General features: G+C 38.6%; 1 protein-coding gene across 2 annotated transcripts in view; it reads left to right on the top strand.

Moving 5' to 3' along the window:
- The window catches only part of EXOC4 (exocyst complex component 4), an 850,866-nt gene that overhangs the window by 124,758 nt on the left and 699,707 nt on the right, over positions 1 to 26,401 (top strand). The window lies entirely within an intron of this gene.

Raw genomic sequence — 26,401 nt, 5'->3', positions numbered from 1 at the left:
CTGAGGAAGGAGAATCGCTTGAACTCGGGAGGCAGAGGTTGCAGTGAGCCATCGTACCACTGCACTCCAGCCTGGGAAACAGAGTGAGACTCCATCTAAACAAAACAAAACCTTTAACAGACTTCTTTTTTTTTTTTTTTTTGGCAGACTTTAAAAACAGAAGCATATTCTTAATATATATAGTATCTGTCTTTCTGTTGTAGTATACTGTACTTCACTGGAATTAGTCATATATTAAGGTAAAAAATATTAAACTGTTCTTAAGCATTATTTTATAAACATGTATGTAGCTTAATTTTGTTGACTATTTCCTTAGAGTCAACTTGTGCATATATTGGGTTACATGACAGAACAAGAGCTTATTTTGAGAGATGAGAATAGATCTGTGAGGTATAAATGTATCACTTTGCTTGATTTGTTGAAGATTAGAGGAATGATATTACTGTCTGGTATGATGCTGCTGAAATGATATTTAGAAATTGTATTATATTTTTTCTGCATGTGTGAGCAAAATATATTTGATTTGGCCAGCTGGAAATTAGAAATATAATTAAGAGTTAGCTGAAGCAAGTTTGACATAACTAAATAGAAGTAACTTAGTTAGATAGTATCTGCTAATATGAAAAAAATTAAGTATATGTAGGGAATTGGAAAACGTAACTGTGTAGGAATGAAATTACTTCCATGGCAAATAGGAGTCTTTGCAGGAAAAAGTAAATCATGAATGTCAATTATAGTCATTTTTTAGAATGTAGACATGCTCTTGGTGGATTGAATGATTGATTCCTGGTTTCTCATTCGTTAGACAACTTTTGGTACAGTGTATATGCTTTACTGGTGGTTCAGTAGAAATAATATTTTGGTTGAAACTATATGCTCTAAGTTCTTTTTACTGCTTTGTCAATTACCAAGCCTGTAGTAGGTACTTGGTGAATATTTTTGTATTGAATAAAATATCTTTATGGGTTGGAGGCTGGTTATTTAACATTTTGCATCTTGATTTGCTCATCCGTCCTATGTAAATAATGTGTGCCTTTCATATCCATGTTTAAGTATGAAATAAGATAATAGATTTTAAAGCTAGATTAAAAATAATTAGAATTAGGGACTTCTGTTTTTCGTCTTGATGAAGTTACCTTTTGCTGTAAGCAACTTAGGTAGTCAGCACAGTCAACTGAGAAAAAAGAACACACTAGGTGAGCTCTACCTTCATCCCTGCATCTTCTTCGTGAATACTTTCCAAACTCTTAGCCTGTTGAACAGATATGAAGCTGTGTACACCACAAGGCTTGGCAGAAAACAGCTACTGTGGGACTGTGAGCTGAATGAAGATTTTAGAAGTTGGAAGCTTCTGAGCAGTGTTGGAGCTCAGACCAGCCAGTGTGGGGAGAGCTTGCTAAACATACTGTGCTTTCAGCTGTGACCTCAGAAAGGTCACACCTTATGAGTAGGGCCATTCTAGGAGTAGAAGACAGGCTACTATAGATCTCATACAACAAAGCCCCAAACCAAGCCTCTATTTCAGCATCTTGATCCACCTATAGATTTATTGTCTGATAGAAGAAAACTCTCTCTAAAGTAAGACAACATAATTCAGTTTCTCAATAACAAAGCACCTGCAATGTCTAGCATAGAATTATTATGCTTGTTAAAAAGCAGGAAAATGTGACTCTTAACCAGAATGAAAAAGTTGATAGAAATAAATATCTAAAATGAAAAACCCACCAGGAGTGGCTCATGCCTGTAATCTCAGCACTTTGGGAGGCCAAGGTAGGTGGGTCATTTGAGGTCAGGAATTCAAGACCAGCCTGGCCAACATGGTGAAACCCTGTCTCTACTAAAAATACAAAAAAGTTAGCCAGGCATGGTGGCAGGTGCCTGTAATCCCAGCTACTCAGGAAGCTGAGGCAAGAGAATTGGTTGAACCTAGGAGGTGGAGGTTGCAGTGAGCCGAGATTGTGCCTCTGCACTCCAGCCTGGGTGACAGTGTGAGACTCTGTCTCAAATAAATAAATAAATAAATAAATAATAAAATGAAAAATTCACCAGATGATTTAGCTGCAGATAACATACTGTAGAAGAAAGGATCAGTGAATTTGAAGATAGGTCAATGTAAACCATCCAAATCAAAGCACAGAGAAAAAAATAGACAAAAGGAAAATGAACAAAGCTATAATATCTTCAAGGATATTATGCAGCTTAACAATTATGTGGTTTACAGGTACAGAAGGAGAGAGGACAGAGTGATTGGGGTAGAAAAATATCAGGGGAAATAATGACTGAAAAGTTTTGAAATTTGTTGAGAAACATAAATGCACAGATGCAAGAAACGTAACAAATCCCAAGCAAGATAAACACAAAGAAAATCAGCACACATATGCACATTATGAAAACCAAAGAAAAAAATCTTAAAAATAGCCAGAGGAAGAAAAACACGTTGCCTACAAGCAAACAGTGATAAAAATTATCAGTAACATCTCATCAGAAACAATGCAAGCCAGAAGTCAATGTATATCATTCCAAAAGTGTTGAAAAGAAACAAAAATTGTCAATCTAGGATTTTGTATTACCAAAAACATTCTTTAAAATGAAGCTGAAATAGAGACATTTTCAGATGAAGTAAAACTTAAAGAATTTGTCACCACTAGACTTACACTTAAACGTTATAGAAAGTTTTTCGGCCAGGCACGGTGGCTCACGCCTGTCATCTCAGCACTTTGCAAGGCCGAGGCGGGTGGATCACGAGGTCAGGAGTCCAAGACCAGCCTGGCCAAGATGGTGAAACCCTGTCTCTACTAAAAATACAAAAAAATTAACTGGGTGTGGTGGCTGGCACCTGTAATCCCAGCTACTCCGGAAGCTGAGGCAGAGAATTGCGTGAACCCGGGAGGCAGACGTTGCAGTGAGCCACGATCGCGCCGCTGCACTCCAGCCTGGGCGGAGGGGCGAGACTCCATCTCAAAAAAAAAAAAAGTTTTTCAAGCTGAAGGAAAATAATACCAGATGATAACTTAGATCTACAGAAAAAAGTAAATAGGGCCAGAAATGGTGAATATGTGGACAAAAAAATAAAATGCTTTCCCCCTCCGCATTTCTTGATTTATTTTTATTTAAAGAATTTTTAAAATTTCTGTCTAAGTCAAAAACAATCATGGTGTATGTGGGTTTTATAATATATTTTGAAAGGCAATATATGACAATAATTATACAAAAGATGGGAGTAGAGTGAATGATACCATGCTGTTGTGAATTTCTTATATAATACATGAAGAGGTATAATGTTTAGGGTAGCCTATGATAAGTTCAGGATGCATATTTCAATCCCTGGAGCAAACATTAAAATTCTAAGATACATAGCTAAGAAGCCAGTAGAGGGGATAAAATTGAACAGTGAATATATTTTTGATTAATTCAGAAGAAAGAAAAGAAGGAAAAAGAACAAGGAAGAAAGAAACAATAAAAAACAAAGCAAAGATAGGATGAATAGAACCCAAAAGCAAGGTGATAGACTTAGCACCAACCATGTCAATAATTACATTAGATATAAATTGACAAGATACTCCAGTTGAAAGACAGAGATCATACTGGATTTAAAAAAACCAAGACCCAACTATGCTGTTTCAAGAGATGCATTTTATGATGTTTTATTACTTTAAAAAATTTTAAATAATTTTAAAATTGTAGAAAAGTTGTGAGAATAAGAATAGCACAAAGAGCCATATACCTCTTTATTTGAATTCAGCTGTTCTAAACATTTTACCACTTTTTTCCTGTTTTCTCTGTGTATATATGGACACACACATGCATTTCTCTTTGAAAAATTGACAGCAAGTTATATACTCTACTGTCTATATTCTTGTTTTGTCAACTGACCCAGTAATGTTCTATACAGCAGTATTTTTGCCCCTCCAGTAGAGAAACCAGTTTAGGATCAGGTATTTCGTTTGGTTGTCTTTAAACTTGAACATTTATAGTCTTTTTTTTTTCTCTTTTATGATAGTGGCATTTTTGAAAAATATGTATCTCTCCCCTGTTAATGCAAATTTGTCGTTTTGGGTTTAAAAGATACACTTTAAACATAAGATTAAACGTATGAGAATAGAAAGAGATATACCATGAAATACTAATAAAAATAGCTAGTATTACACAAATACATCAGACATTATTAGAATATATAAATGTAATTATTTGTATTATAGTAGTTAGGACATTTAGAACTTGAATACATCAAGGCCTAGAAAGTGTATTATGGACTATGTAATTTTACTTATGGCAAGGTCATAAAATAGTTTCTGAATAAGTTTTTATGACCCCCCCCATCTTTGGCTTTTACTTATGTTCTAAACTGAAAACAATTATTAAATCTGTTAGAATGCTATTTAGAATACTACCATGAGGAATTAGCTGTGATTATGAACAAAGTAAGATATCATGTCTTCCCTAACTCTGCTTACTTTGTAATTGTCAGATGTATATAATTCCTGTACAACTGAAAACAAAACCCATTATTTCATAATAAAATTGATTTTAATGAACTAAGCAACTTTAAATTCTATCAGATATTAACAGGTGAAATTTACAGATTAAAAATAGGTATTTCTGTTTTATTAAATGAGTTATACGTTTCATACATATAGTTTAAAATGAGTGATTTGGAGATTCTGTCTAAGTTATGGAATGAGTTAGTTGTTTATTTAAACAGCTTTATTGAAATATAATTTACATGCTGTAAAGTTTACCTATTTGAAGTATAGATTTCAGTGGTTTTTTAGTATGTTTATGGAGTTGTACAACCATCACAATCATATCATTTTAGAACATTTTCATCTATGCCAAAATAAATCTTGTATCTATTAGCAGTCACTCCTCATATCCCACTTACCTGTAGGCCTAGCCTGTTAGGGTACTGATCTACTTTTTGGAAATGACTTATTTTTATCGTGGATCCACGATCTTTATTTTGTTATTTTTCTAAAATATGGATCCTTGGAAATTTTATAGTTTAAGAGAAAGTAGACAAGATGAATTTAAGACACTAAAAGAGGTATCAATTTTGTGTTATATCTGTCAGAAACTTGTAGTCTCCAAATTATACACTTGGCAGTGCTGTTGCTATTTCACGTTAATGCATACATGCACCAATGGCATAAGCTATTTGACAGAGAAGGAACATAGAACTGAAACTGTTCTAATGAAAGGTGAGAGGTCTGACATAGAAATAACATTTCATTTCATGTATTTTGTTTAATTGCTCTGAGGCCAATATATGGCAATGTTCTTTGCATTTTTGCTTGCTTTCTCTTTCCCCATTTTTCTTCCCCTCTTAACTATCTACTTTTCTGCCCTTTTTTCTTAAGCATGTTGTGGAAGAATGGCCTTAGTCATGACTTGAGTTAATCTGTTGTTGATTGTTTCTTAACTATCTATTCTACTCATCTTTATTATTGTCCTATAAATTTGAGCATAGATCATTTTTGAATAAGAGGTTCATATAAATATTTTAAATTGTAATTGCTGTGCAATCAAAATTGTTATATAACTTTTAAATTATTTTTAGGTTTCCATGTTTTCTAGTTCTCTCAGAATTCTTTCAGGTTATACAGTACTGAGTAATGTTAGGCTATATACTCATCAATAAACTGGATGGCTAATGGCACAGACACACAGATGGACTAATGCTGCTGAATGTAAGAAGAGTAGTAGATGTAATATGTAATGTTATTATTCTGAGACATGTTGAATGGCCCAAGAAAGGCTTTGGAGATTGATGATGAGTTGATCCTTGGAGGATTCGTAGAGGTAGAGGAGATGGGAAATGGCACTCCAGGTAGGTGGAAAGACTAATGAGATAATATTTGCAAGTGGCAAAAAAGGAATGAATAGACAAGGATATTCAGGGATAGGTAAGAAGAAGAGTGTAGCATAACTGAAGGTTTACTTTGTGGATCTGATGATAAGCTTGGTTAGGTAGATTTGGGTGTAGGTTGTGAAAAGCTGTTAGGGTTATCTAAGTGGTTAGTGATTTATCTTTAGAGTAATAGTTTCTGAACCTGGTTACACATTTGACTCATCTAGGGATTGATTCTTAGCTCCATCCTACACCCTATGAATGACAGTTGCTGTGGATAAGGACTACATTCCGTTTTTTAGCACCTAAGGTGATTCTGATGTATTTGTTTAGGATCTTGTATTTGGAAGTCATTGTGTTGGGTGAGTGATTCTCAATGTATATCTCTTAGACCATCATTAGCATTATATGGGAACATATTAAAAAATGCAAATTTTTATCCCCACCTTTGATTGACTGAAACAAGAACTCTGGGGGCGGGACCTTCAGGTGATTCTTAGGCACACTCAAGTTTGAGGGCCTTTGCTGTAGGTAATATGGGACCTTTGGAGATTTGTATTGGAGTGTGATGAGATGAAGGAAGATTATGTGGTAGTAATGAAAAGGACTGAGTGAAAAGGACTGAGTAGAGAGGGTGGGGACTAAGACAGGCAAACTATTTTGTAGGCAATGGAGAGTCTATGCATATATTACTTGAGGTACTGTTTAATAGTGAAGTAAACAAGACAGGCTTTGGTGTATGGTCAAGGAATACAAAGAAGGGAGAAGATTTCTAAACCTTTTCAGAGTCTTTTAGAAAATCTGTAGGATGATATGGTCCATCTGCCAGCCTAGTTTCCAATATGACAGATATTTTAATGATGGTTTAGTGTTAATATTATTGTGACCAACTATGTGCTGAGTACTGGGGAACAGAAAAAAATACGTTGAACACAGGAGAGCCCTGGCTAGGAAATATTTAATGTTCACTTATATGGAGGGTTTAGGACGAAAATTTTTGGTTAAGTTTCTATGTACAGTTTTACACATGGGGCCAATTTAGTTTTCATATACTTGTTGGAGGAATGTTCTTTAGGTTAGAAATCATTCCTGGAGAACAAAATAATTGAACAGAATACTAGAAGCCTTTAGTTAAGTATGTAACAGCATGAATGAAGGTGATGGGATATTATGATTAATAGAGTTATAAGTGTTTAGAGTTCAAATTTCTGTATTTCTTTGAATGGAAAACGTTTCCTGCTGAAAAGTTGAAATGTTCCTTATATATTAAATTCTTTGTATAGTAAATTAATTCTTGGAGGAGAGAATAATTTTTGATCTTTTAATGACTTCAACAGTTTTTTTCCACTGGAACTTGGGCTTTCCCTAGCAGCCAGAACCCATCCTTTAGTTGGAAGGCTCATTTGTCTCAGCGTGTTTGTCTGAAGACAGACAGTGAGGAGACAAGGCTATAGCTATGATAGTAACGGGGTGTCATGGTTTTTCCCTGGTCTCAGCCCTGTGACCACACACCATTGCACTCCTTTTTCAGTTTTACACTCTTTTTGAAACTGTGATAATAGAAATACATGTTTTTGCCCTTTTGAGCAGCGGCAGCACCTTCCAAAATGATACCTGCTTGGTGACAAGTGTGTCATATTGTTGGCTGTGTGTTTTCTTTCTTTTTCTTTTATTTTGTATTATACTTTTAAGTTCTAGGGTACATGTGCACAATGTGCAGGTTTGTTACATGTGGCATGTTGGTGTGCTGCACCCATTAACTTGTCATTTATATTAGGTATATCTCCTAATGCTATCCCTCCCCCCTCCCCCCATCCCACAACAGGCCCCGGTGTGTGATGTTCCCATTCCTTTGTCCAAGTGTTCTCATTTTTCAGTTCTCACCTATGAGAACATGTGGTGTTTGGTTTTTTGTCCTTGCGATAGTTTGCTGAGAATGATGGTTTCCACCTTCATCCATGTCCCTACAAAGGACGTGAACTCATTCTTTTTTATGGCTGCATAGTATTCCTGGGTGTATATGTGCCATATTTTCTTAATCCAGTCTAACATTCATGGACATTTGGGTTGGTTCCAAGTCTTTGCTATTGTGAATAGTGCTGCAGTAAACTTATGTGTGCATGTGTCTTTATAGCAGCATGATTTATCATCCTTTGGGTATATACCCAGTAATGGGATGGCTGAGTCAAATGGTATTTCTAGTTCTAGATCCTTGAGGAATCACCATACTGTCTTCCACAATGGTTGAACTAGTTTACAGTCCCACCAACAGTGTAAAAGTGTTCCTATTTCTCCACATCTTCTCCAGCACCTGTTGTTTCCTGGCTTTCTAATGATCGCCATTCTAACTGGTGTGAGATGGTATCGCATTGTGGTTTTGATTTGCATTTCTCTAATGGCCAGTGATGATGAGCGTGTATTCATGTGTCTGTTGGCTGCATAAATGTCTTATTTTGTAAAGTGTCTGTTCATATCCTTTGCCACCTTTTTGATGGGGTTGTTTGATTTTTTCTTGTAAACTTGTTTAAGTTCTTTGTAGATTCTGGATATTAGCCCTTTGTCAGATGAGTAGATTGCAAAAATTTTTTCCCATTCTGTAGGTTGCCTGTTCACTCTGATGGTAGTTTCTTTTGCTGTGCAGAAGCTCTTTAGTTTAATTAGATCCCATTTGTCAATTTTGGCTTTTATTGTCATTGCTTTTGGTATTTTGGACATGAAGTCCTTGTCCATGCCTATGTCCTGAATGGTATTACCTAGGTTTTCTTCTAGGGTTTTTATGGTTTTAGGTCTAACATTTAAGTCTTTAATCCATCTTGAATTAATTTTTGTATAAGGTATAAGGAAGGGATCCAGTTTCAACTTTCCACATATGGCTAGCCAGTTTTCCCAGCATCATTTATTAAATGGGAATCCTTTCCCCATTTCTTGTTTTTGTCAGGTTTGTCCAAGATCAGATGGTGGTAGATGTGTGGTATTATTTCTGAGGGCTCTGTTCTGTTCCATTGGTCTGCTGTTTTGGTTACTGTAGCCTTGTAGTATAGTTTGAAGTCAGATAGTGTGATGCCTCCAGCTTCGTTGTTTTGGCTTAGGATTGACTTCACAATGCGGGCTCTTTTTTTTTTTTTTTTTTTTTTTTTGAGACGGAGTCTCGCTCTGTCGCCCGGGCTGGAGTGCAGTGGCTAGTTCTCAGCTCACTGCAAGCTCCGCCTCCCGGGTTTAGGCCATTCTCCTGCCTCAGCCTCCGAGTAGCTGGGACTACAGGCGCCCACCACCTCGCCTGGCTAGTTTTTTGTATTTTTTTTTAGTAGAGACGGGGTTTCACCGTGTTAGCCAGGATGGTCTCGATCTCCTGACCTCGTGATCCACCCGTCTCGGCCTCCCAAAGTGCTGGGATTACAGGCTTGAGCCACCGCGCCCGGCCTGTTTTTTTGTTTCCATATGAACTTTAAAGTAGTTTTTTCCAATTCTGTGAAGAAAGTCATTAGTAGCTTGATGGGGATGGCATTGAATCTATAAATAACCTTGGGCAGTATGGCCATTTTAACGACATTGATTCTTCCTATCCATGAGCATGGAATGTTCTTCCATTTGTTTGTGTCCTCTTTTATTTCATTGAGCAGTGGTTTGTAGCTCTCCTTGAAGAGGTCCTTCACATTCCTTGTAAGTTGGATTCCTAGGTATTTTATTCTCTTTGAAGCAATTGTGAATGGGAGTTTACTCATGACTTGGCTCTCTGTTTGTTTGTTATTGGTGTATAAGAATGCTTGTGATTTTTGCACATTGATTTTGTATCCTGAGACTTTGCTGAAGTTGCTTATCAGCTTAAGGAGGTTTTGGGCTGAGACGATGGGGTTTTCTAAATATAGAATCGTGTCATCTGCAAACAGGGACAATTTGACTTCCTCTTTTCCTAATTGAATACCCTTTATTTCTTTCTCCTGCCTGATTGCCCTAGCCAGAACTTCCAACACTATGTTGAATAGGAGTGGTGAGAGAGCGCATCCCTGCCTTGTGCCAGTTTTCAAAGGGAATGCTTCCAGTTTTTGCCCATTCAGTATGATACAGACTGTGGGTTTGTCATAAATAGCTCTTATTATTTTGAGATACGTCCCACCAATACCTATTTTATTGAGAATTTTTAGCACATAGGGCTGTTGAATTTTGTCAAAGGCCTTTTCTGCATCTATTGAAATAATCATGTGGTTTTTTTCTTTGGTTCTGTTTATGTGTTGGATTACATTTATTGATTTGCGTATGTTGAACCAGCCTTGCATCCCAGGGATGAAGCCCACTTGATCGTGGTGGATAAGCTTTTTGATGTGCTGCTGGATTCGGTTTGCCAGTATTTTATTGAGGATTTTTGCATCGATGTTCATCAGGGATATTGGTCTAAAATTCTCTTTTTCTGTTGTGTCTCTGTCAGGCTTTGGTATCAGGATGATGCTGGCCTCATAAAATGAGTTCGGGAGGATTCCCTCTTTTTCTATCGATGGGAATAGTTTCAGAAGGAATGGTACCAGCTCCTGTTTGTACCTCTGGCAGAATTCAGCTGTGAATCCATCTGGTCCTGGACTTTTTTTTGGTTGATAAGCTATTAATTATTGTCTCAATTTCAGAGCCTGTTATAATTCTATTCAGGGATTCAACTTCTTCCTGGTTTAGTCTCGGGAGGGTGTGTGTGTCCCAGAATTTATCCATTTCTTCTAGATTTTCTAGTTTATTTGCATAGAGGTGTTTATAGTATTCTCTGATGGTAGTTTGTGTTTCTGTGGGATTGGTGGTGATATCCCCTTTATCATTTTTTATTGCGTCTATTTGATTCTTCTCTCTTTTCTTCATTAGTCTTGCTAGCGGTCTATCAATTTTGTTGATCTTTTCGAAAAACCAGCTCCTGGATTCATTGATTTTTTGAAGGGTTTTTTTGTGTGTCTATCTCCTCCAGTTCTGCTCTGATCTTAGTTATTTCTTGCCTTCTGCCAGCTTTTGAATTTGTTTTTTTTTTTTTTTTTTTTTTTTTTTTTTTTTATTTTTTTATTTTTTTATTTTTTTTTTATTATACTTTAAGTTCTAGGGTACATGTGCATAACGTGCAGGTTTGTTACATATGTATATTTATGCCATGTTGGTGTGCTGCACCCATCAACTCGTCAGCACCCATCAATTCATCATTTATATCATGTATAACTCCCCAATGCAATCCCTCCCTCCTCCCCCCTCCCCCCTCCCCATGATAGACCCCAGTGTGTGATGTTCCCTTCCCGAGTCCAAGTGATCTCATTGTTCAGTTCCCACCTATGAGTGAGAACATGCGGTGTTTGGTTTTCTCTTCTTGTGATAGTTTGCTAAGAATGATGGTTTCCAGCTGCATCCATGTCCCTACAAAGGACGCAAACTCATCCTTTTTTATGGCTGCATAGTATTCCATGGTGTATATGTGCCACATTTTCTTAATCCAGTCTGTCACAGATGGACATTTGGGTTGATTCCAAGTCTTTGCTATTGTGAATAGTGCCGCAATAAACATACGTGTACATGTGTCTTTGTAGTAGACTAATTTATAATCCTTTGGGTATATACCCAGTAGTGGGATGGCTGGGTCATATGGTACATCTAGTTCTAGATCCTTGAGGAATTGCCATACTGTTTGCTCTTGCTTCTCTAGTACTTTTAATTGTGATGTTATGGTGTCAATTTCAGATCTTTCCTGCTTTCTCTTGTGGGCATTTAGTGCTATAAATTTCCCTTTACACACTGCTGTAAGTGTGTCCCAGAGATTCTGGTATGTTGTGTCTTTGTTCTCATTGGTTTCAAGGAACATCTTTATTTCTGCCTTCATTTCGTTAGGTACCCAGTAGTCATTCATGAGCAGATTGTTCAGTTTCCATGTAGTTGAGCGGTTTTGAGTGAGTTTCTTAATCCTGAGTTCTAGTTTGATTGCACTGTGGTCTGAGAGACAGTTTGTTATAATATCTGTTCTTTTACATTTGCTGAGGAGTGTTTTATTTCCAACTGTTTGGTCAGTTTTGGAATAAGTACGATGTGGTGCTGAGAAGAATGTATATTCTGTTGATTTGGGGTGGAGAGTTCTGTAGATATCCATTAGGTCCGCTTGGTGCAGAATCGAGTTCAATCGTAGATATCCTTGTTAGCTTTCTGTCTCGTTGATCTGTCTAATGTTGACAGTGGGGTGTTAACATCTCATTATTTTTGTGTGGGAGTCTAAGTCTCTTTGTAGGTCTCTTAAGGACTTGCTTTATGAATCTGGGTGCTCCTGTATTGAGTGCATATATATTTAGGATAGTTAACTCTTCTTGTTGAATTGATCCCTTTACCATTATGTAATGGCCTTCTTTGTCTCTTTTGATCTTTGTTGGTCAAAAGGCAACCCCTGCCTTTTTTTTGTTTTCCATTTGCTTGGTAGATCTCCCTCCATCCCTTTATTTTGAGGGTATGTGTCTCTGCACGTGAGATGGGTCTCCTGAATACAGTGCACTGATGGATCTTGACTCTTTATCGAGTTTGCCAGTGTGTGTCTTTTAGTTGGAGCATTTAGCCCATTTACATTTAAGGTTAATATTGTTATGTGTGAATTGGATCCTGTCATTATGATATTAGCTGGTTATTTTGCTCATTTTTTGATGCAGTTTCTTCCTAGCATCGATGGTCTTTACAATTTGGCATATTTTTGCAGTGTCTTGTACTGGTTGTTCCTTTCCATGTTTAGTGCTTCCTTGTAGGAGCTCTTGTAGGGCAGGCCTGGTGGTGACAGTATCTCTCAGCATTTGCTTGTGTATAAAGGATTTTATTTCTCCTTCACTTATGAAACTTAGTTTGGCTGGATATGAAATTCTGGGTTGAAAATTCTTTTCTTTAAGAATGTTGAATATTGGCCCCCCACTCTCTTTTGGCTTGTAGAGTTTCTTCCCAGAGATCTGCTGTTAGTCTGATGGGCTTCTCTTTTTGGGTAGCCTGACCTTTCTCTCTGGCTGCCCTTAACATTTTTTCCTTCATGTCAACTTTGGTGAATCTTTCAATTGTGTGTCTTGGAGTTGCTCTTCTGGAGGAGTATCTTTGTGGCGTTCTCTGTATTTCCTGAATGTGGATGTTGGCCTGCCTTGCTAGATTGGGGACATTCTCCTGGATAATATCCTGCAGTGTTTTCCAACTTGGTTCCATTCTCCCCCTCACTTTCAGGTACGCCAATCAGATGTAGATTTGGTCTTTTCACGTATTCTCATATTTCTTGGATGCTTTGTTTGTTTCTTTTTATTCTTTTTGCTCTAAACTTCTCTTCTCGCTTCATTTCATTCATTTCATCTTCAATCACTGATACTCTTTCTTCCAGTTGATCGAATCAGCTACTGAAGCTTGTGCATTAATCACGTCATTCTCGTGCCACGGTTTTCAGCTCCATCATGTCATTTAAGGACTTGCCTACACTGGTTATTCTAGGTAGCCATTTGTCTGATCTGTTTTCAAGGTTTTTAGCTTCTTTGCAATGGGTTCGAACTTTCTCCTTTAGCTTCGAGAAGTTTGATGGTCTGAAGCCTTCTTCTCTCAGCTCATCCAAGTCATTCTCCGTCCAGCTTTGTTCCATTGCTGGCGAGGAGCTGCATTCCTTTGGAGGGGGAGAGGCGCTCCGATTTTTAGAATTTTCAGCTTTTCTGCTCTGTTTTTTCCCCATCTTTGTGGTTTTATCTACCTTTGGTCTTTGATGATGGTGACGTACAGATGGGGTTTTCGTGTGGATGTCCTTTCTGTTTGTTAGTCAGGACCCTCAGCTACAGTCAGGACCCTCAGCTACAGGTCTGTTGGCGTGTGCTGGAGGTCCACTCCAGACCCTGTTTGCCCGGGTATCAGCAGCAGAGGCTGCAGAACAGCGAATATTGCTGAACAGCAAATGTTGCTGCCTGATCTCTCCTCTGGAAGGTTCGTCTCAGAGGTGTACTGTGCCGTGTGAGGTGTCAGTCCGTCCCTACTGGAGGGTGCCTCCTAGTTAGGCTACTCGGAGGTCAGGGACCCACTTGAGGAGGCAGTGTGTCCTTTCTCAGATCTCAAACTCTTTGCTGGGAGAACCACTACTCTCTTCAAAGCTGTCAGACGGGGACATTTAAGTTTGTAGAGGTTTCTGCTGTGTTTTGTTTGGCTGTGCCCTGCCCCCAGAGGTGGAGTCTACAGAGGCAGGCAGGCCTTCTTGAGCTGAGGTGGGCTCCACCCAGTTCGAGCTTCCTGGCTGCTTTGTTTACCTACTCAAGCCTCAGCAATGATGGACGCCCCTCCCCTAGCCTCGCTTCCCCCTTGCAGTTCCATCTCAGACTGCTGTGCTAGCAATGAGCGAGGCTCTGTGGTCGTGGGACCCTCTGAGCCACGTGTGGGATATAATCACCTGGTGTGCTGTTTGCTAAGACCCTTGGAAAAGCGCAGTATTAGGGTGGGATTGACCCCGTTTTCCAGATGCCGTCTGCTTGGCTGGGAAATTGAATTCCCTGACCCCTTGTGCTTCCCGGGTGATGCAATGCCTCACCCTGCTTTGGCTTACACTTAGTGTGCTGCACCCACTGTCCTGCACCCCCTGTCTAACAAGCCCCAGTGAGATGAACCTGGTACCTCTGTTGGAAATGCAGAAATCACCCGTCTTCTGCATCCCTCACGCTGGGAGCTGTAGACTGGAGCTGTTGCTATTCGGCCTTCTTGGAACTGCCCCTGGCTGTGTGTTTTCAAGTGTGTAAAAGACTGAGGTACACTAGAAACACAAAATATTTAGTCCTGTTGAATTCTGTATAGCAAAGGAAGAGGATCAGTTTCAACAAACCCATCCTCCAGATGTTTTGATTCTGTAAAAAATAATAATTTTTTTTTCACATCTCATTTCAAAACACAACTGGCTATTTAGCCATTGTTGGCTTAAATGTGTAACCCCTTGGCATGCTAAGCAGTGTCTACAGATGGAGACAGTGGGTTCTGATTATATGGTTTACCACTATTAGTGACACCTAGAATAAGTCATTTTACTTTTTTTAGTGCCTTGATTTCTTTTTCTGGAGATTAATGGAGACAGATTGTAAAATCATTTTACTTTTGTTCACTGCCATATAAATGTTTAAATAGTGATAAAATTAACCTCTTGCAGAGAGGGCTTGACGTTTGCTGTCAGGTAAGAGAATCCACCAGATTATTAGCACTGATCCTTGACCTGGAGTGGATTTTCAAGGAGACACATGCAATTTCTATTTTGAATCCACGTCTGAAACTAGGTTATTCTTAGATTTTGTTGAATTTGGTATTTTGGTTAGCTGAGGATTCTATACCTTAAAGTAAAACTAGCCTACTTTAGCATTTCAGGCCAGAAAACGTATGAGAACTTTCTTGCAGAAATAGTTTTTCTTTATTTCTAAGCCTGTAAAACTTTTTGATAACCTCTATTTTGGGTGGCATCATGAAGTCATGTTTTTGGCCAGGCCATTGAGTCTCCACAAAAGTGCTTGCTCCTAGAATGTTTCTTCTGTCTTGTCAATGGATAGTATGCTGCCAAGTGAAGAGAATATAATTAACATTTGCAAGTTAAATTAAAAATCTTCTAACATCGAGTTTGTTTCTATAGCACCAGGACTCTCCCTGTGTTGTTTTATGTTCACTACTAATTCTTCAAGCAGGAGCTGATGAGCAGCCAGGGAGATTCCTCTGGCTTCTAGTACAGACGTAGGAGATACCCACGTCAGAATGCTGGGGTGTCTAATGCCTAGTGAAGTGTGATGTCAATGTCGTGGACATTTTAGTACACTGGGCCAAACTTTAGAAAATAGTAGCTTTGCTGGGGATACCCCAGAATAGGTTGATCTGGTAGGAAGGCTATTCTCCTTAAATTTTCACATACCCAGGATGGGCCTGCTCAGGGCCTCATTACGTCTTGATCTAGAGAACACAAGTGTAGAAATGACAGCTCTTCCTTCTCCCTCACTGCCTCCAAAGCTTATCTCTCTCTGGTTTTGTCTGCTGTTTTAGAGGGTGAACTGTTAAAAGCCAAGTGTCCATCAGACTCATGCTGCTATTGCTCCTTTAAGTGTCCTCATCAAGATTTGGTGCATTTGGGCCAAGGCAAGAATGTTGCTAGGAACCAAGAGGCCATAATAAGTGGTGGTGATTAATAGCATGAAGTGAAATAGTGTGATGTAGAAAGTATCATTCTGTGATTTGAGTGAAATTATAGCTACTGGCATGAACTTCACTGATATATTGCTCTTGCCTACTTGAGAAGGTTTTGGAGCAACAATAATTACATTTTCCTGAATTGGTCTTTTTTTTTTAAGCGTATTTTTTAAAAAAAACGTATTCTGATTGTGGAAGCAATGGGTATGTCTGAATCCTTGCATATAGCGATAGTTCTTCTGATTTTTTTTTTTTTTTTTTTTTTTTTTGCTGTATAGCACATTCTTCAGAAACTTGGTGGTTTAAGACATCAACCATTTTATTTCTCATAGTTTTGTGAGTCAGGAATTCATGAAGGCTCCGATGCACAGTGCTTCTACTTGACATGGCATTGGCTGAGAACATTCACTTGGCTGCGCATCTGCAGCATGGACTGGTTAGGAGGTCCAAGAAGACTTTATTATGTATCTGGCACCATCATTTTTCTCTACGTGGCTTCTGTTTCACCACATGACCTTGCAGCAGGGTTGTCTCAGGGTGGTTGGACTTCATACATGATGGCTAGCTTTAACTAGAGAGCATTCTAAAGGGGGAAGGCTGCAGGTCTTTTAAAGCCTGGCCTTGGGCATTACTTGGTATCACGTCTACCGTGTTCTTTTGGTCAATTGGGTAGCTCAGATTTAAGTGGAGGGAAAATAGAATTTATTTAGTGTGAAGAGTGGCAAGGAATTTGAAGCTATTTTTTTTCTACCACTTCGCTGTGGACTTTGTAAGTTTGCCTTATAGACCCACCAGTCAGACACTGGCATGAGGTTATTGTCTTTGGGTTTGTATCATAAGATAGAGGCCAGTATTTCATTGTCTACTGTTCTTGTTAGAGAATATTTAAATGATTACCAGATTCAGCAACATTTCACCAGTTTGATCATATTAAAGACCATTCAAGATACATTTGGGAAAATACAAGTCTTTCACAGAACTCCTTTGTTCAGGTGAGTTAATTCTTATAGTAGTTATACTTTGTCACTTTACACACAAGCACTGAAATGATTTTTTATATGTTATTAATCCTTTTGATCTTTCTGTTGTTACAATGTGTCATATTGTGCCCCATTTTAGAGGTGGAGAAACTGTGATGGGTTTTAAATCATGTTTTTTTAGCATCAAAGAGTCAAATATGGAGTCAGCTTGCCCTAGCTTTCTTTTACAATGTTTAAGTCATCGATTTAAAAGCCTACTTTGGCTTATACTTTGGCATCTTGACATTTTACTTAAGAGAATTCATGATAACTCTTTCAGCTGATTCATTTAGTTAAAATGATTTCAGTTCACATATTTTTAAAATCAAGGCTTTGTGTTGAGAAATTTGTTCAACCAGGGATTTTACTGTTTGTATATATACAAGTGTGTTTACCACTATACATGTATACGTGTATTTGTGTATGATTGTTTTCCAATTGTGAAGATTCAGGATTTCAAGTTTATTTTTTTTACATTGACAGATAAAATTGTACATAATTACTGTGTGGATTTCAAGTTTAAAAGAATAACCATCTCTGCATAGAGATTTGTCTTTTCCTGTTTCAAAATACCAAAGATTTTGATAAAGGCACTAAGATTGGTTTAAGCCTTTGCATTACCCTATACAGTCAAGAAAGGTAAGGCTACGTCTGTTTCGTTTTTGGCAGTGGCTTCAGATTAGATCAACTGAACATTCTGAACATTTTGCTAGTTACGGCTATTCCAGTGGTCACTGGGCCTCCCACCATTCCTCTCCAGAGCCAATGGTAACTGCAATAGCTGTGACTTCCTCCCTCCCTCTTTTTAGAAGGTGTTGTTTTCTCTTGTATATCTTGCTTTTATGAAGTGGCTGTCAGCAGGGAGCACAAAGAGGCTCTCTGGCAGTTGCTGTTCCTTTGAGAGTGTGCTTCTTTTGCCTGTTTGTCACTCCAGTGAGGACTGCATTCTGGTAGTGAAGGGAGCAGTCCTTCGCCACTTCAGTTTGTGCTGCTTATACTCTTGTTCAGGGGTGAAGGCTGGAATATAGAATGGAGGGATATTACTGACATGTGTACCATAATGTGTATGCAAAACTTAAGTTAAAAATTGAGTAGAAGTGATATTGTAGGATATTGATATTTTATGCCCTTGACTTTAAACCCTCTGTGGTAAAAGGTGACGTAGAACCTGTTATTGCACCATTTCTTCTAATCTTGGCCTGTCTGATCTCCATTAGTTGGAATTCTGCAAATGAAAGACATAATGAAAGAAGAGTTTTTTTGTGTGAATCTTTGCTATACTGGGCAAGACCCAGTTGTTCTGGTAAAGAGGTGGCAAGAAACACCAGTGCAGAAGTCACACAGTACACTATAATGTATTGAACCCCATTATTTGGTCTATTTTAAATGTATGTGTAATCTGGTTGATGAAGTCTTCTGGATTCTGTTATCCTAGTCATGGTCAGTCTTAGTTTTGTTACCTTTACTATCTTAAAGCAGCAGATCTCTGTGGGGATGCACAATCAGAATGGCCTGTGGACCCTACATCTCTAGAGCATGCTTCAGTAGGATTCTAACTGATTCTAATGCACACTCCTGGTTAAGAGGCAGGATTAGTAAGTGATACAGGATTGGTCATATTAAAATCAAATCCATTAAAGTCTTAAGGGGTTGAAGAGGTTTACAGAGGCAAATTTTGATTCATTTTGAAAGATACGTCACGTTTAGGAGAGTGTTTGTATTCTGCAACATATAGCAAATGAAGATAGAATTATGAAACTTCATAAATATGGGAACGTGCTTTAATGTACATTGCTATAAAGGGAAAAGAAAAGCTAGACATCTGTGCTCTAACTGATCTCCATTTACAGATTTTGGTCAGTTTTATTTAGAGTAGCAGCCCAAAGTTGGCAAACATAGATAATTCCTATTTCTGACTTGAACAGTTGAGAATGTTGACAAATGCATTACTTCATCCAATAATTTTTTGGACTGGAAACAATTATATCATCATGTTAATTGTCTGTTATTAAGAAGGGGGTTTTCTAGGTTGCTTCTCACCCCACCTCCATTTATTACTTGTATAAATTTTTAAGGCTTATATTGATGAGATTTTTATGGAATGGAGGGGAGAAATTTTTTCCTTTTTAACAAGTTCATGTAAAAGGAATTTACGAAATTATTTTAATCCTGCTGGGAGCTGAGGACAAAACACAAAACAAAAACAGAGCAAAACAGTTTATGGTCCCATGGACAAATGGTCAGTCTGAACACAAGTGCTAGAGAAGACCTTGGGAGGCTGAGGTCAGAGTGGGTTAAAGTAGTTGAGTTCATGGGCAAAGGGGGACTTGGCATGTTTTTACACAGTTAAGTCTAAATGCATAATATGAATAGCACTATACAGACCTGGGGAGGATGGGTTTTGGGGGGTTTGTTTGTTTTCTTAGAACATGTTACCAGAAAAAAAAAAAGATTGAATACTTTTGGGTGATAGAGAGACCTTTGAAGAAGAGGTTGGGTGGCTTGGACTTTGCCTTTTAAGCCATGGACTGCAATTATAGTTTTGTTTTGTTATTACTATGGAAAATTTCAAACATGTTCAGAAATTGAACCAGTAGAATGGTTCCCCATGTATTCATTATCCAGTTTGATCAGTTTCAGTATTATCAATTTATGTGATATTGTTTTCTACCCCTCCCTGTTTCCCTCTCCTTTATTATTTTGAAACAATCCTAGAAATTATACTGTTTTGTCTATATTTTAATATGTATCTCTGAAAAATAAGAACTCTTCTTTTTAAAATTATACCTAAAAATTGGCTGGCTGTGGTGACTCACGTCTGTAATCCCAGCACTTGGGAGGCCGGAGTGGGCAGATCACTTGAGGTCAGGATTTTGAGACCTACCCGGCTAACGTGGTGAAACCCTGTTTTTACTAAAAACACAAAAATTACCCAGGAGTGGTGGCCTGTAGTCCCAGTTACTTGGGAGGTTGAGGCAGGAGAATCGCTTCAACCCGGGAGGTGGAGGCTGTAGCGAGCCGAGATTGTGCCATTGCATGGGTGATAGAGTGAGACTCTGTCTCAAAAATAACATAAAATAATACCTAAAAACATAATTTCTTTATCATCAAATATCTAGTCAGTGTTCACATTTTCAGTTGTCTCAAATATTATAATTATATTTTTTTACATTATGTTTGAATCAGGATCCAAATAAGGTTTAAATATTGCAATTTGATTAAGTTTCTTAAGATTCTTTTAATCTGTAAGTTCCTGCTCCATCTGTCATTTTATCTGTCATTTTATTTTTATCCTTTGAAATTTATTTATTGAAGAAACTATATCATTTGGTTTGTAAAATTTTCCACAGCATGGCTGGCTTTGGCTGATTGCTAGCGTCATTTGCTATTTATTTTTGTCCTGTAGCTTGGATCTAGAGCCTTGATCAGATTTAAGTTGATTTGTGGTAACATGATTACTTCATAGGTATTATGCTTTTTTGGATAGAGAAGTAAAGTAGTGAAAGTAATGTTTTTAGGATGGTTTGTCTGGCAGCAGTGTGCAAAATGAATTGGTAAAGGAGGAAATAGAGAGATTCCAATTAGAAGGCAGGTTCAATCAATGCGGGAGGGAAAGGCTACAGTAAGGCAGCAGCAGGGAAAAGAAAGACAATAGAGATGAGAGAGATTTTGAAAGAAGAAGGAATTTTCAAAACCTTTTAGGTTTAACTATAAGAAATGGAGAGTTGGCTGGGCGTGGTGGCTCACGCCTATAATCCCAGAACGTTGGAAGGCCAAGGCACCGGGTGGATCACCTGAGGTCAGGAGTTTGAGACCTGCCTGGCCAACATGGTGAAACCCTGTCTCTACTAGAAATACAAAAAAAAAAAAAAAAAAACACCAGCCGGGTGTGGTGGCGGGTGCCTGTAATCCCAGCTGCTTGGGAGACTGAGGCAGGAGATTCACTTGAACCCAGAAGGCGGAGCTTGCAGTGAGCTGAGATTGCACCATTGCACTCCAGTCTGGGCAAAAAGAGTAAAACTCCTGCTCAAAAAAAAAAAAAAAAAAAAAAAAAAAAAAGGAGAGTCATAAGTCAGGTTAAAGTTGTGAACCTTAGTGATTGGGAAATAGGGTCAGGAAGATGGTGCTTTGTGCCTGTTGAATTGAAGGTCTGAGTATTGGTAGACTATCCTTGCAGAATTGTGTTACAGGAAGTGTATTAGTCTGTTTTCATGCTGCTGATAAAGACATATCGCAAACTGGGCAATTTACAAAAGAAAGAGGTTTAATTGGAATCGCAGTTCCATGTGGCTGGGAAGCCTCACAATCATGGTGGAAGGCAAGGAGGAGTAAGTCACATTTTACATGGATGGCAGCAGGCAAAAAAAAAAAAAAGAAAAAAAAGAAAAGAAAAAAAGCATGTGCAGGGAAACTCCCATTTTTATTATTATTTATTTATTTATTTTTTATGATTTTACTTTAAGTTCTAGGGTACATATGCACAACATGCAGGTTTGTTACATATGTGTACATGTGCCATGTTGGTGTGCTACACCTGTTAACTCGTCATTTACATTAGTATTTCTCCTAATGCTATCCCTTCCCTCTTCCTCCAACCTGCCGGGCAGGTCCCGGTGTTTGATGTTCCCCACCCTGTGTCCATGTGTTCTCTTTGTTCAGTTCCACCTGTGCGTGAGAACATACGGTGTTTGGTTTTCTGTCCTTGCGATAGTTTGCTCGAAATAATGGTTTCCACCTTCATCCATATCCCTATAAAGGACATGAACTCATCCTTTTTCATGGCTGCATTGTATTCCATGGTGTATATGTGCCACATTTTCTTAATCCAGTCTATCATTGATGGACATTTAGGCTGGTTCCAAGTCTTTGCTATTGTGAATAGTGCTGCAGTAAACATACGTGTGCATGTGTCTTTATAGCAGCATGATTTATAATCCTTTGAGTATATCCCCAGTAATGGGATGACTGGGTCAAATGGTATTTCTAGTTCTAGATCCTTGAGGAATTGCCACACTGTCCTCATGGTTGAACTAGTTTACGGTCCCACCCACAGTGTAAAAGCGTCCCTACTTCTCCACATCTTCTCCAGCACCTGTTATTTCCTTACTTTTTAATGATCACCATTCTACCTGGTGTGAGATGGTATCTCATTGTGGTTTTGATTTGCATTTCTCTGATGGCCAGTGATGATGAGCATTTTTTCATGTGTCTGTTGGCTGCATAAATGACTTCTTTATTGTAAAGTGTCTGTTCATATCCTTCGCCCACTTTTTCATGGGGTTGTTTGATTTTTTCTTGTAAACTTGTTTGAGTTATTTATAGATTCTGGGTATTAGCCTTTTGTCAGATGGGTAGATTGTAAAAATTTTCTCCCATTCTGTAGGTTGCCTGTTCACTCTGATGGTAGGGAAATTCCCATTTTTAAAACCATCAGATCTCATGAGACTTACCACTATCACGAGAACAGCACAGGAAAGACCCACTCCTATGATTTAGTCACCTCCCACTGGGTCCTTCCCACAACACGTGGGAATTCAAGATGAGATCTGGGTGGGGACATAGCCAAACCATATCAGGCAGCTAGATTGGTCATGGGGGACTAGGGGAAAGGTAAGGGCAGGAGATAGAAATTTAGGGATTCTCTTGTCTGCCTGGGAATAGCTGAAGCCATACAAATGGACCAGCTCAGAAACTTATGAGTGAAGTGAGGAGCACTTTCCTTAAGTAGTTCGTCAGCTTAATCAGCTCTCTGTAGTTGTCACAGCAAAATATTACACGGTTTTTAGAGACTGGGGTTTCTCATGCTGATGCCACATTTTGCGTTTCTTTGCTTCTGTGGCTTTTCATCATTTATAGGTGATACGGTAGCAGATTTTTGAGCAGGATCCAGCTGCTGTTCAGGTCAGGAGTGTTGGCTTTCCGAAGCTGGTGATTCCATTGGGGATGTAGACACCTTGGGAGGAAATAAAAGCCAAGTCCATAAGTGAGCCTGGAAGGAGTGAAGAAGCAGAGTAAGCAGGACAAAGTGGGTGGGGCCAGCTGTAGGGAAAGACCTTGGAGTTGAAGGGATTTGATAGACTTGCGTTAGTCTCTTTTAGTTCCTTCAGAAGCCCAGCCTGACCTATACATCATGAGAGAACTGGTTAGTGAAGGTGGGGCACCAAGAGTTCCCTTTTGTCCTCTCCTGCTGTTTCTGCCTTATATCCACTGAGACTACAGAGACTGTGGTTAATGGGAAACTACAAAACTTATATGTAATCATTTCAAAAGTCCTCCCTAGCTGAAAGGATTTTAAGAAAATGTGCTATTCGGAAATATCCCTTAACCTGTATAACAGCGTCTTATTTACTCATCTGTGTTTTATGAATACTTTTCCCTAGTTGCAGAAGGATGGCAAAATAAATGTTTGCTATCAAATCTTTGCCTGTAATTCAGTGAGGCATTGAACACAGGTGATGTGCCCTTCTTCACAGGGGAATTGTGTTCAAAATCATTTTAATTTTTTATCCTCAGTAATATCATAAAGAAAATCTTTTATCTCTCAAAGGTGCAGATTATATTTTTCTGTAATAGTTCTGGGCTTTCCAGAAACTTTTGTTGGTGTTGCCAAAGAGTTGTGTCACGTAAGTGAGTGGCACAAACCTTTTTTGACTAGCCACCTGAAAGTCTTGAAGGGTTTTGAAAATATAAAGTAAAATACAAAGTGAGCACCACCACCGTCAACAAAATTCACTGCTTTGGATATGATTCCACAGGAAGATGACGGCTGTTGCCAATTCAACTACAGCAAATGACGAAAGCTCAGCACGAATTAGCCAGTCTCGTTGGGGTGATAAACGACAGCACATTAAATATGTGTTAGCAACGTGATATGGCAGTGAAAAAAGCCAACACTATTTTTGGCTGTGCTGCACAAAACAGCATCTCATCACCAAGCTGGGGCTGATCATTCCTTCCTACCCAGTACTTGTGAGGCAGCATCTGGGATGCTGTCTTGAGTGTAGGACACGTGCGTACCGGAAGGATAGACAAATGGGTAGGAGTCCCAAGCAGAGCATCTGCCGTGACTAAGGACTTTAGATGAGGCAAGTTTTAGAAGTGGCATATTTAGGAATGAGCATAGAAGTAAAGAGACGTTAACCTTTTCAGAGATAGGCTGATGTTGATGTTGAGGAAATACATCATAGACCTCTTATAGTTGGCATTAGTTTAGTACAGTGCACTTTAGAGGAATTACCCAAATACTTTCACAGGCAGCATATCAGCAAAAAGGGGCTCTAAAGCAAAATTAAGCAAAGACTTATTTGTGATCAACTGTGTTTTAATCAAGAGATTAACATTGGCAGTGCTTGCTATGATGTGAGAAGGAATAGAAAATAATAGATTATGTAAGTCAGGTGCTTTTGATTGGAAATTCAAATGCAAATATTAAACCTGGGAACAGTGGGAGTGAGACTTTATACTTAACTTTCCACAACAGTATAGGCAAACACAACAGAAAGAAATAATTTAAGAAATACAGAGTATAAACTGAATGTCAGGGAGCATTTCTGCAGTGACAACTATTGGACCATAGGATATTCCCCTAGGAAAATTGGGTTGAATTTCATTGGACATTTGATCCTGACAGAACTGGATGTGTATCAGTAGGGAAATAGACAGAAGATCCTTGTAGGCATTTTTCATTTCTCTCTTCTCTGATTCTGGGTCCTGTTGATGGTCTCTTCACCTGCTGTGATCAAGAAGAAATTTTATCTCTTGTTTTTCTATACCCAGGCACATTTTAGATGCTTTCCTGATTGACATAGGCTAAAAGTGGAGCTTCATTGCCTTGAGGTTGACCTGGCACCATCCCTCCTGGTGTTGTAGAATTTCTCCTTTCTATTTGGGAGGCAGTGTTAGGTTCCTTTACCTAAGGTGAATACATGTAATATAGAATGGACCTATGTGTATGGGGTCAGTGTCTTCTCCAAATATGTCTGATAACCCAACAGGGCTGCACGCTGGCCTCTTTGGGTGCTTTGGGAGTGAATGATGGTTTTATTTCCCCCTCTTCCTCCAGGACTTTACTTTGAAGAAAAAGGATATTTAGCAGACTAGGAGACCACAGACTTTTACTGTGTCCTGTAGAAACGTGAAAATGTCAGGTTCCTGGATGGGAAAGGGCTACTGGAGAAGAGCTTGACTCCTTATGATGTGGCAGTGGTGTGTATGCCAGTCTTTGCCTGTAGTAGTATCACTGTATAATCAAAGAAGTCAACTGAATGTGCAAACTAAATTTCCGGTTCATTACAATTGGTCTGTGTTTCCTTGTTATAAACTAGTCTGTTGAATAAGATTGTTAGAGAGATTGTTATCCAATCTTAAGTCTTTTGGATGAGATTGTTTTCTTAGCTTGGCATTCAAATACCTCTACAATTCGGACAAAGTCTCTGCTTTTCCAGGCTTAGCTTTACCACTTGTCTATAGAAATGCTGTAGTCCAGTTAAATCAGGCTTTCTTTCTGTCCTCTAAAAATGACTGTCCTTTCCTAAGGTAGTAGTTTTGTTTATTCCATACATCTTTCCTACTGTCCTTGCCCTCATCTCTGAATACCTTCTCTGATATGCTACAGTCCTCTGTCTTATCTGTGAAGCATTCATTGATCATTTCCCTTCAAGAACTCTTTGCACTTCTTGTTTTTACTACTCATTTGACATATCTAACAGTTATATTTTTCTTCCTCTCCCGAATCCACATCTTTCCTTTTTAATCAGATTAAAAAGGCTCTCTCGAGGACCATTTCTTACATGTCTTTAAATTTCTCACAGTGCTTTTGCCTTCCATTTTTAAATTCAATTTTCAACTAGTCTTTAAGCCTTTGGAGGGAAGAAACTATGGCTTATTTATCGTGCCTGTCTCCTCGCCTCCACTCACAGAGTTTGGCAGTATGCACTTATGTTTTGAGCAAATGAGTAGTAGATACTCTATACGTATCTATTGATTGATTAAGATTTGCTATAGACTGAATGTTTATGTCTCCCCCACCCCCATATTCATATATTGAAAGCCAATCCCCAATGTTTTGGTATTTGGAGATGGAGCCTTTGGGAAGTAATTAAGTCATGATAGCAGAGCCCTCATGAATGGAATTAGTGCCCTTATAGAAGAGGCCCCAGAGAGCTCCCTCGACAGTTCTGCCATGTAGGGTTACAGCAAGAATATGGCCATCTGTGAAACAGGACAGGAGTCCTCACTAGACATTAGATTTGCCGATGCCTTTATCTTGGACTTCCCAGCCTCTGGAAATGTGAGGAATAAATTTCTGTTGTTTATAAGCTGCCCAGTCTGTGGCATTTTGTTGTAGTGGTTTGAACTAAGACAAGGTTGAATTTTAAATGCTTTGTAA

This window comes from Rhinopithecus roxellana, chromosome 6, assembly GCF_007565055.1.
Source record: "Rhinopithecus roxellana isolate Shanxi Qingling chromosome 6, ASM756505v1, whole genome shotgun sequence".
NCBI classification, from domain to species: domain Eukaryota; kingdom Metazoa; phylum Chordata; class Mammalia; order Primates; family Cercopithecidae; genus Rhinopithecus; species Rhinopithecus roxellana.
This window is presented reverse-complemented; position numbering and strand designations above follow the sequence as displayed.